The sequence below is a fragment of the Nuphar pumila genome, chromosome 2 (assembly GCF_984573655.1).
Source record: "Nuphar pumila chromosome 2, dmNupPumi1.hap1.1, whole genome shotgun sequence".
Taxonomy (NCBI): Eukaryota; Viridiplantae; Streptophyta; class Magnoliopsida; order Nymphaeales; family Nymphaeaceae; genus Nuphar; species Nuphar pumila.
In genome coordinates, this window is record NC_143250.1 from 25,144,391 (window position 1) to 25,156,360 (window position 11,970).

The window sequence follows — 11,970 nt, forward strand, 5'->3', positions numbered from 1 at the left end:
CTTGTTCTTCTGAGTCTAAATTGAGCTCACCGAGAGTTCAAGTGCTCTAGTTTCAGTTCAAATCCATTTTCCATAGTGTCGGAGTCCATTTTAGTCCATTTAAGCTAAAATTGAGCTAAATGCATTAAGTTGAGATAGTGTTTGAGCTTCAAATTTAGTTCATCTCAGTATTTTTGACCTTCATTCCAGCTCAAACTCAGTATATTTTCGTAGTCCACTTCACTCTAGTGTTCATTTCTCAAAATTTTACTGAGAATTATGACATTTCTCAATCATTCAGCCTGGAAGTGAGTTGAGTTGTTGTCTTTTTAGTTTCTTTGAGTTTAGAAACCTTAAGATTCAGTTTAAACCAGTCGAAACCAGTTCAAACCTCAGTCCTCAATGTCACTCCATGCCCTACAAGGGCAAAATCATTTCTTGATAATTTTGTTAAAAAAACATCAATTTTATCATTTTCTAAGCTGGTACAACTGCTAATATGGGCTCAAAACAATTCCCTCCTTGAAATCTTGGATATATCTGAGACCCAATTCACATTTGGATTGGATCCAACATCGGATCTGATGTTCAATCATCCAGTTTTGCCTTCGGACAGGAATTTCCAATTGCTTGTCTCCGCCAGGGGTTCGGGACTTCAAATCCCTCACCTAGGGTTCATATTTTGCATCACATTCATATCTATTCATATCATTTCGTATCATTTCATACAATTTTTTATCATTTTATGTCATTTTATCGCATTGCATGTTATTTTCGAGATTCAACACTCTCGTTTTTCAAAATTTCAAATCCAGGCTCGAGTTTTAAAACCTGATTTCGAAATCAATTTTCAAAAACCTGGGTTTTAAACCGACATTTGTCGTTTGGCCAACCCCTAGGGCTTTACATTCCTTATTTCAAAAACATTTTCCTTAGAAAAATGATCTAGATTTGTTTTAAACTTGATTTTTAAACCAATTTCTAATTTTGACAAATTTCTTTATGTGGGATCCACCCTACAAGGGTGTAAACCCTAATTTTTCATTTTTTGTCCAATTTTATTTCATTTTCACATCTTACACATTTCAAAAATATAAAAATATTAGTGAGTTTAGGTGTCCTTTTGAAGTTTTTTGAAAAAAAATCGTTTTTAACCCCTTTATTTTCAAGCTTTTAAAATCGTTTTCTGAAAAATCAAATAGGGCCCACATTAGGTGGTGTCACATTTGAAGGTGTTTAGGTTAGTTTAAGTTTAGTTAGTGTTCTAATTAAATTAGAAGTTTTGAAAAGGGCAAAATTGATTTTAAAACTCCATTTTCACTTTAGTATTTTAACTTTTTTTTTAAAAACTTGTAATTAGGGTTTTAAAAACCAAATGTGGGCCCACCTAGGTGGCACCATATTTGAGGTTTTTTAAAGTTAATTAGGAGTCAATTAGGGTTAGTTAATTAGTGTTTGAGTTAGGTTAGAATTCCATGTAGCAATCCCCCCCCATTGTGAATTATCTCTTAGTTAATTAAGAGAGTTCCGACAAGATGGAACTCTCTAATTAAGAGTTATAAATTTTTTTTATAAAAAGGGGCATAGGGGGGGTCAACCAGCCTATCCTCTGTCATTGGCTCTCACCTCTTAAGTCTTCTACCTCCTCTAGCAGCCTCCATTGAAACCCTAAAGTGAGCTTCCCCTCTTCTTCTCTTATTATTATTTTTTTATTTACCTTTTTTTTATTAATTTCCATTAAAATAGCCATTGCTGCCCCTTTGTTTGATCCTTTTCTTCTCTCTTCACTTCAAGAAGTTGTCTTCATGACCCAAGAAGATGATCTACTGATCATCCATGATGTTTTGCACGATTTTGATTTATTAGAATCATTAGTAATGCGTTTGTTATGCTAAATGCCCGAAAAAGATGGAGATTCAACTTTTCTATAAGTTGAATCCCTCTTTTAATGGCTAAATCAAATTCGTGACCATGCTTCCTTGTTTATTTTTATTTTCATCATATCCATGTTTATTTTTGTTATTTCATGCATTTAATCATGATTCATAGCTTTAGATGCATATTTTTATAATTTTTACATGCATAAATTAGAATATAGCATGATTAGGGTTTTACTTTTGAGATATTCAATTCTTGCCGTTTGATAATGATGCTATTTTTCCTGTTTATATTTATTATTTAAATTCAAAATTTTTATGGTAGAATCATGTATATGTCCACATTTTTCCATAAAAAAAAACAGATTTTTTTGAGGTCTGTAATTTTGTTTTCAAAAATCCAAACCGAAGCCTATTTCTTGAACCGAGAAAACACTCTGTAAACCCAAGGTCATCTTGTCGGAGGCATATCTCCCTCATCAAAGATCGCTTTTCCAATTCGTATAAAGTAGCATGTTTGTCAGAGTGTCTAGTTGATTATGTGAAATTTTTATAATTTTCCACAGTCAATGTCTATTTTTCTTTAAACCGAAACCAGAACCTATTTCTCTGGAACCCGTAAGCATGTTTAATCCCTAGGCCATATTGTCAGAGCGATATCTCCCTAACCGAAGATGATCTCTCCAATTCATAAAAAAGGTTGCTTTCGTCTAAATTTTTAGTTTGTTATGTGAAATTTTTATAAATTTCTATGGTAGATTGATATTTTATTTTAGTTAAAAACTGGGGTCTATGTCTGCAACTATCAATCATTATTCATAGGCAAAGCCAACTTGTTGGGACAATTCCTCCCTAATCGGAGATTGTATCGACAATCCGTAAAAAGCCATGTCTTCATCTGCTTGTCTACTATCTTCTGTGAATTTTTCATAAATTTTTATTCTGTTTTGATACATTTCTTTTAACCCAAAACCAGATCTGTCATTATTGCATCATTATGCATAAGCCAGAATCAGGTATGTATTGCCGAAATTGTATCTTCCTAACCCGAGATGATTTTTTCGATATGTAAAAAGGGTTATTTTTATTCATCTGTGTAGTTTCTCTTTGTCAAATTTCATAAATTTCTATAATTGTTTGATATCCAATTCTGGTCTGACACTGTGATAGGTACTTGTCCGCAGGTAAAATCACATATTTTACATCTTTTTATTTAATATTCATTTTCAGAAAATTCCAAAAATATATTTTTTGATTGCATTTTAATTTTAGGGTTATTAGAAGTGTCTTTGTTGATTTTTATGAATTTTAAAATTTATTTGATATATTATTTAGTTATTTCATAAAAACAGGATGCTTGCGGAGTTCCGGTTTAACCGGAACACGAGCAAATTTTATTGTTTTTGCATATTTTATTATTTTCATCCATTATTTTTATATTTTTAGGGTTTGATCATGTTCATATTCATGCTAGGGTGCTCTCCACTCGATTTTGCATTGTTTTGAATTTGTTTGATTCCCGTATTAAGCATTTTACAAAAATCTTTTCTGAAAAACCCTATTTTTAACCCTGTTTTATAATAAAGGTCAATTTTCAAGGGTATTTCAGTCATTTTCTCCAAATTCTGAATTTTAAAGCTGTTTATTTTTTTTATTTATTCAGTTCTGCATCATCCATTATGTTCTTTAATGAGTTTTATTTTAGGAAAGCATGGAAAAAGGCTTATATCTGGACAAATCCCTCAATTCCAGATATTGTTGGATAAATCCTGAAAAGTTGACATTTGTCCACTAACAAGTTTGCTAACTTTGCGGAGATACTAAAGAGTGTATTTTCCTTTATTTCCTTTTTTCTTTTTGATGTAAATTATAAATGTAAACATTGGAATAAGAATTTACTTTTCTGCTTAGATTAGGGTTGCTTTGCATATAGTTTATTTTTAGTAATATTAATCATGTGATGGATGATGATTCATGCATATCCACAATGGTCTACATGAATGACACGTGCACTTGCTTCTAAGGAGTTGATAAACTTAGTGAGGTTCGTATTTGTGGCCATGGTTAGAATACGAACAAAACCCAGATTTATCATATTTTTTTAAGTTACAAACATCCTACACTCTTAGGCTATCTTCAGAAATCATTGCATATTTTCAAAAAATTTCTAAGTATTCCCCCCTTTAGAATCAAATGAGATATGTTCAAAGTATATTTGTGGCCATAGTCATGTATATATGGCGAATTTATTTCGTCTAAATTCTATAAGTGAAAAAAATTTCTTTTATTAATGTTTTGTCTTAAATTCTTCAGAAAATATTTTCTCAAATGACATTCATCCATCATCTAAGTTTAGAGTGCATCATGAAAAGATTTCACAGGGCTACACGCCCATCCTTTTGATTAATTCAAGAGTTCAAAACTCAAAAAAAAATTGATTTTCTCAAAACTCCAAGATTTCCTTTTCTTCAGAAATCAATTTCCTTATGATAGTTTTCCTTTTCAAAAGTGTTTTTCTAAGTCCAGAATCAGTTTTCTCAAATCAGGATTTCTTTTTCTTTAAAAGTCGATTTCCCTTTTCTTTAAAAGTGTTTTCCTAACCCTGATTCACAATTTTCCAATCATCCCTTTTTCCAAGAATTATCAAATATTCCAAGCATACTTCATGTTTTCAATCTGCATTTTTCAAGTCATAGCACATGCCTGATTCTTTGTGCATTTAGGAATAGAACCATAATTTAGACAGTTGGGCAAAGCAAAGCACATGATTGATCCTTGGTTCGATTACCCCTGATTATGGCGTCAGGAATAGTTGAACCTCGTACCGATAGGCGAGTCCCTTTCTCGCAAATTTTTTAAAACGGAGGTGAGTTATTTTCAAAACCTTTTCAAAGGTCAGTTTGACTTGCAAAAGTAAAATTTTGCAATGAAAACAGGTTTGGCGACCGTGATGAGACCTGTCTTCGCCTGATCAACCTTGTGCTTTGCACTATTCAAATTGTCAAAATCGTGTTCTACAATGTCAGCTCAATTTCATGTGAACCTAGGAACCTAGAATCAAACCCAGCTGGCATGAATTGCATATAGACTTAGGCATGGTTTGGTAGAACCGATTGAGAAGGCATTATTCATGCTCACATTAGACTTAGGTCAAATACAATCCTCCTCAATCTAGGAATTGATTGAAAACATTGTCTGCTTCTCATAAAATTTTCAAAATTCTACTTCTTTAGGTCATTAGAGCCTTCTATTTTCTTGCATGTTGATCATATTTAAAAAACAATCCCACCTACTTTTACATGGTCATCACATTACTGGGCTTTCTTTCAGAACCATAGTTCGGGACAAAGCCTCACAACTGGGCCACCTATTTGGGTTGATCCTCCCTGCCACGTACCGAGGGCTATAGTCCAAAGTATATCGATAGGCGCTCAAGGATGTTAGAAAACATGAGCCTAGAACTGGAGAAATTCTTTTATGCCACATACATCGAGCCTCGGCTCGAGTATATCGGCATAACATGATTGGACACAAATGATATGAGCTTTAGAGTTAGGATTAGGGTTCTATAACCATTTCAAAATTTGTGCATCTAGAGTCAGCTTTTTAGAGAATGCTGTATGCGCATACTTGATTATGTAGGATATGATGAAATATATCTTAGTTATTTCTCTTTATTCCCTTTATTTTTTTATATTTTCCCAATAAATTTTTTGAAAATTCTGGATAATTTTCAAAATCTCCTATTTTTCATTTTTTTCTTGTATTATCTTATAAAGATTTTATCAAAACCCTGAACGATTTTTCAGAAATCCTCTATTTTCCTTCAAAACTCCAGATGATTTCTATCCTTTTATTCCTCTGGATCTCAAAGTTCCAACCTTGTTTTGATCCTGCCTACAAATTTTTTTTCAAAAAAACCATGTATAGTCTTGCCCTTATTTCTTCTTTATTTTTCAGTATATCCTAATGGCATCTAGTCAGCTTGATTCCGTCTTTCCTGAAGGCCATATCTCTTATGAGGTGAGGCAAGGTCTCCCTGAACATCGGATTCTGAACACCAGACCTTTTCTTCTCCGATGGTATTATTCCTGGCTCAAAAACTTCTTCCGTATGTTCCTGGACCATCTGAGCGACTACAAATTAGAGTTGACAGCGACAGTTAGAAAACATATAATCAATGGCAATTTGATTCAAGCACTGACAGAGCGGTGGAATCCGTGCTCCTATACCGTCTGGTTCCCGTGGGGAGAGATGACTCTACTACTGGATGAATTTTCAGAAATTATGGGTCTACCTAAGCCAGTCAGTCAGCCAGAAGATCCACTAGAGAAACAGTTTCTGATCAACGTCAAGGGACTTGACCCCCGAGATGCTTTAACCCGAATGACTAGACGCAGATTTTGGCCACTGATAGAAGCGTATGAGAGTTAGTGTGTTGACTTGTTTGAGCTATATCGACAATATGGGGCATTTAAAGAAGTCGATTCCTTATCCCGAACAGCACAAGAAAGGATTCAACATGCAATGGTCTTGTGCATAGTAGGACTAGCCATTCTTCCAAAATAGACAAAACTACGGTGATATCAGAATAGTACAACTTTTGCAAAGATAGAGAAGTCGGTAGACCAACTGTCTCTCGATCGCCATGGCCACACTTGCCATCTTGTATCGTGGGTTGACTCACTTCATGCTCAAAAATTCAATCTTAGTAGAAGGATGCATCTACGCATTACAGTCTTGGTTCTTCCGACACGTGCCAACTCGAGCAAGTTTGTTTAGATATAACAACAAGGAGCCACTATCTATTCCTGGGTACAGATTCTTGATCGAGAACCTCCATGAAGAAGAAATCGTATGGGACTACTTCGACCGTCGAGAGTCACCCCTCAATACTCTTATGTGCATGGCAAGTGACTCAAGTTACTTAGACCATTTTCTCCATCTATTACCAGCCAGAGCGATGCGTCAGGCAGTTCTTGCAGAGGCAAAAGCAAATTGATGCTCGACTATTATCAGGCATTGTGCCAGAATTCGATCTGAAGTATGCTTAGTGGTCCAGAACATACCATTCCGCTAAATATAGCTGGGATTCTTTTATTGTCCTTACTATTTTCTTGGTCCTCGAGTGTCTTCTGATTATCTTGAGTGGTGGCAGATCATTTGTTCGCCCCCTCTTTGTCAAGTCTATTATTAATAAAATCATTTTTCTTCAATAATTCTCATTTTATCATGGTTTGACGACCTCGCCTAGGTAACAAGGCATATTTTAGTTGTTTATTTCCTTTACAAGAATAGCAATGCAATTGTCACGATTCCAGCGATGACCCAATCCCTGGTAATGGAATATCCTTCAAATTGTCGACCGGATTCTCACCAAATAATTTTCCTCTTTTTATTCCAAAATCGCCACCCTCAGAGTCTAATCATCTGTCTTATCCTGCAGAGAGCATTCGCGGTTTCACATGGTTCAGACGAGATCCGGCAAGAAGATCACACCCATTCAGCATATCAACTATTCTTCTGCATCCGAACAAGAAATGACCTCTCCGCGATCATCTGTCTTATCATAGTTTGACGACCTCGCCTAGGTAACAAGGCATATTTTAGTTGTTTATTTCCTTTACAAGAATAGCAATGCAATTGTCACGATTCCAGCGATGACCCAATCCCTGGTAATGGAATATCCTTCAAATTGTCGACCGGATTCTCACCAAATAATTTTCCTCTTTTTATTCCAAAATCGCCACCCTCAGAGTCTAATCATCTGTCTTATCCTGCAGAGAGCATTCGCGGTTTCACATGGTTCAGACGAGATCCGGCAAGAAGATCACACCCATTCAGCATATCAGCTATTCTTCTGCATCCGAACAAGAAATGACCTCTCAGCGATCTGCCAGGGACCAAAGTCAACAAGCCAACGATGACATTGATCCTCATATGTACTCGTTGTTCCAAAAGATGACGAATAAGATGATGACTGAGCAAGCAGGGGCCAGTTCATGCAAGGTTCCCGCTAAGAAGAAGGTCAAGGGCCGTACTGTGAAAAAGCATTTGAAGATTTCAAAGAAATGGGTTCAGTACGAGGATTCCTTTGATGAATCCGAATCAGTGAATGATACCGATGAAGAGCGTGAGGCTCAACAGGCATTTCAAAGATCAACTCTGGAACATAAGTCAGTAAACAAGCCCCAGGATCAGTCAGTGGAAGATCCAGTTCAGGCGCAACTTAAGGAAATGGCCAAGATGGTCAAGGATTTGCAAGCCCATGATAAGGGCAAGAAGGTCTTCACGAATGAAGATTTTTACGATGGCTTGGAAGAGGATGACAATCTCGAGAATCTCCCTAGAAAATTCATCAAGTTCGATGGTTCTGGTGACCCTAAAGCACACCTTGCCATGTTTTTTGCTGAGTGTACTAAGTTCAAAAGGAACAACCGAGCTTTATTCCTTTGCTTCCCTCGCAGTCTGGAGGGAACAATAGCCAAGTGGTATTCAGAACACATCAACCCCATCAAGTTGAAGGAATTTGACATGGTGGTCAATTTGTTTATTGAACGATTTTTATTTAATACCGAAGCATTGCCGACTCTGAATCACCTTTACAACCTGAAGTAGAAGGATGATGAGAAAGCTAGGGACTTCATACGTAGGTGGAGGGGTACCTGTAATAAGATGAGAAATCCAATCTTAGAGGATCACATGCTCCAAATCATCCTAAACAACTTCTCACAATCATTAAGAAGTCTCATTTCAACTTCACTGGTTTGACTTTTAGAGTGGTAATTTTTAAAAGATATTTTTCAATAAAAGCAATTGAAAAATCATCAACCAAAGATAATAAAAATCAACTTTCCACAAAAGTGGCGAGTACGGGTCGAATCCACAGGGAACGGGATACATTCTTAATTAAATCTAAAATAACAATTTATTAATATCAAAGAGTTTTTCAACTATGTCAATATTACAATTCTAACTAAATAACAATGAAAATAACTAAAACATGCATCTAAGTCTTCTCCAGATCGCCAGGGGTAAATCTGTCTTTTCACCACATGTGCATCTGCACTTCGCATTGGAAATACACCTGCAAATCTGTTCTAACTTATCAACCTAAAACAATGAAAAGAAAAAGTTAGTAAACAATTAATAATTAAATCTAATATTACAATCTACAATTATTCTAACTACTTCTGAAATTAAACTATAATTAAATAAATAAAGAAAACTAAAACTACAAATTCTAACCAAACTAACTAAACAAATTAATCTTAATTAGTCTGACTACATTTAATTCACTAACTACAAGCTATAAAATACTCAAAGCTACATTAATTCAAACAATGAACTAAATGACTGTTTTGTCCCTAAATAATGCCAAAGTGGATTCTAACAGCTTTTCACAAACAAATGATTTGAATGGGCAAACAAACTCTAAATTTCCCAAAATCGCTTTATGTTCCATTCCTGACAGATCCAAGAATCTGACAGTTTTTACAGATTTGAAAAATACATTTTGGAACTCCAGATATAAGCATTTCAAATTCAGGATAAATCTGAAAATCGCAGGACCCGAAATTGAAAATTCTGAAAAAGCTGTTCTTGGAAAACGCTTAAAAGTCAGACCAAATCAACTCGAAATGAGTTGATTTTTGGTCTGCAGACAGTAAACACACGGATGTAGAGAATAGAAGAAAATTTTCCAGAAAACTCCAAAACTATTCACATAAAATGACGAGTGCACGATACGATAAAAATCAGGTTTGAAATTCAGTGCACTATTCATTTATACAAATCCACTAATGACATTAAAACATTACTTAACACTTCAAAACAGTCCTAAACTACTCTAAGCTACTGTTAAAATACAGAAAATGAAAATCATTAAACTAATTAACAAAACTTGGAATTAAATTAAACAAATTAATACTAACTCTAATCTACACAAACCGTCAATCTTAATCTATCCTAAACTAAGGAGTAATTCTAATTAGAACACTTACATAATTGAATCTAATTAATCCCAATATACTCTAACTAATTTAAACCAACTAATTAACTAACTAACTAATGATCAATTCTAAAACCTAATTGGAACATAAACATTAGCCTAATAGTTAAGTCACCTAGGGTTAGGATTAACTATGGTTAGTTAGGGTTAATAACTAACTAATGGTAGTTAGGGTTTAACTAGGGGCAGGTTAACTGCCTAGAATTAGTTAGGGTGGCAGTTTAGGATAGGGCTTTGACTTGGATTTACTCCACCCTAAGTTGACTAAAGTAGAACAACTAAAATCGAAAATCATTTAATATAAGAACCTAACAAATAAAATTAATTCCTAAAATCGACATGAAAGGCATTAAAACTAGAGCTAATCTATTTAAGCTAGACATCTAATTATAATACAAACTAACATTAATGAAAACATCTATATTTAATGTACTTTCCTAAGACCTACCACACGAATTTGTCAAACATAACCTAAGTTGATCCTAACTAAATTAATTATGTTTTATCTACCCTATGTCAAAATAGGAAATTAGCAAAGAAGGCTACAAATATGAGAATCCACGAATTTGGAAAGGATCACCTCCATTCTATCTTACTTTATTAGCTCATTTAGAAAGCTTATTCTTCAAAAACCGTCAAGCTAATGGACCCCACACGTTTTCACTTTTCCATTTAAAACAATATAACTAAGTTTGAAAACCTTTCCCAATACCTTGTCCACGATTTTAGCAAATGAATTAAAACTCAAATTTTGTTTCCAAATAGGTAAAAGGGAAAAAACCTTCTATTGTGCTGGAGTACAAAAGTCAAATCTTTCCTGAAATGGATCCCACGAATTTGAATGAAGATCAATTCTACCCAAAAATGTTTTCAACCACAATGACTTACTTACCCTTCTTGAAATTCAAATCTATCTAATTATTTAACCTATGCTCTAGCTAATTTAACTAACATAACATATATCAAATTACTTAAAGAGGGTAAAGCCTAAAAGGAATAGAAAATCACGATTTTACATAAGACACCTAAATCGACCTTAATTAAAATAATTCTAAAATAACTAAAACTCATTACAATGAACCTAGACACTTACCCTAATATCGACCTATAACTAAATCTAATATAAAATATGTCAACCATTAATTTATTATACTATTACATACCAACTTTAAACACAAATACAATGAAATAAACTACTAAACTGATTCTACAAGACAATAACTACTAGCTTAAATTAACTAACACCATGATACTAACCAAAAAGCTAATTTAAATTATACTCATACACAATTAAATCAGAACTTTTGAGACTAAGAAAAACAAAACTAATCTAACTAATATGCTGTAAATTAAACTACACAAAACAGAAAAAACGCTAAACAAAAATCTACTACAATCGGCTAACCTAAAGAAATATTAACATTACCTAATTTTACACAGCTATTCAAAACACTTTAAACTGATCTATCTACCTAATGATCTACCCGAAAACAAAAACACTACAGCCGGCTGGACGACACACATAAAAACCAAAAAAATAAGAACTCGATTTTTGATTTTCACAAATAAGAAAACGCATAAAACAAGGAGATGCAACACGTTCCTAGGTGCTGGTTTCTGCACACTCGCGCCTACACTAAGGCTGATGAAAAACAGAAAAACACAAACGTTTACACAGCACACAACACGCACATAGCTTGGGTTTTAACTAGAAGAAAGGGATGAGAAGATCTTACCTCAAGGGCGATCCGACGAATGGAGGGGTAGTGGGTGAGCGGACTTTGCTATGGCTTCGCATCACGAGGGACCTCGTTGATGCTGAAATATCATCATGAAACTCTTTTTTGCAGCTACACCACGTTTGAAGTCCACCGAGAGCGGAAAGTGAGCCGATTCTTGATCGGGTGGCGTAGAAGATCGTATGGAGGTAGATCCGATCCTTCTTGTTGGAGTGTCTCGCACTCCACGCAAGAAAAAGTGTCTTCAACCTCTGCTACACCTGCAAAATACAGCAAACATGGTGAATATCCAACAAGGGGGGTAGAAAGACGAGATATGAAGAAAAGAATGGAAGACAAAGGGCGACTTCTCCAATGGTGGTTG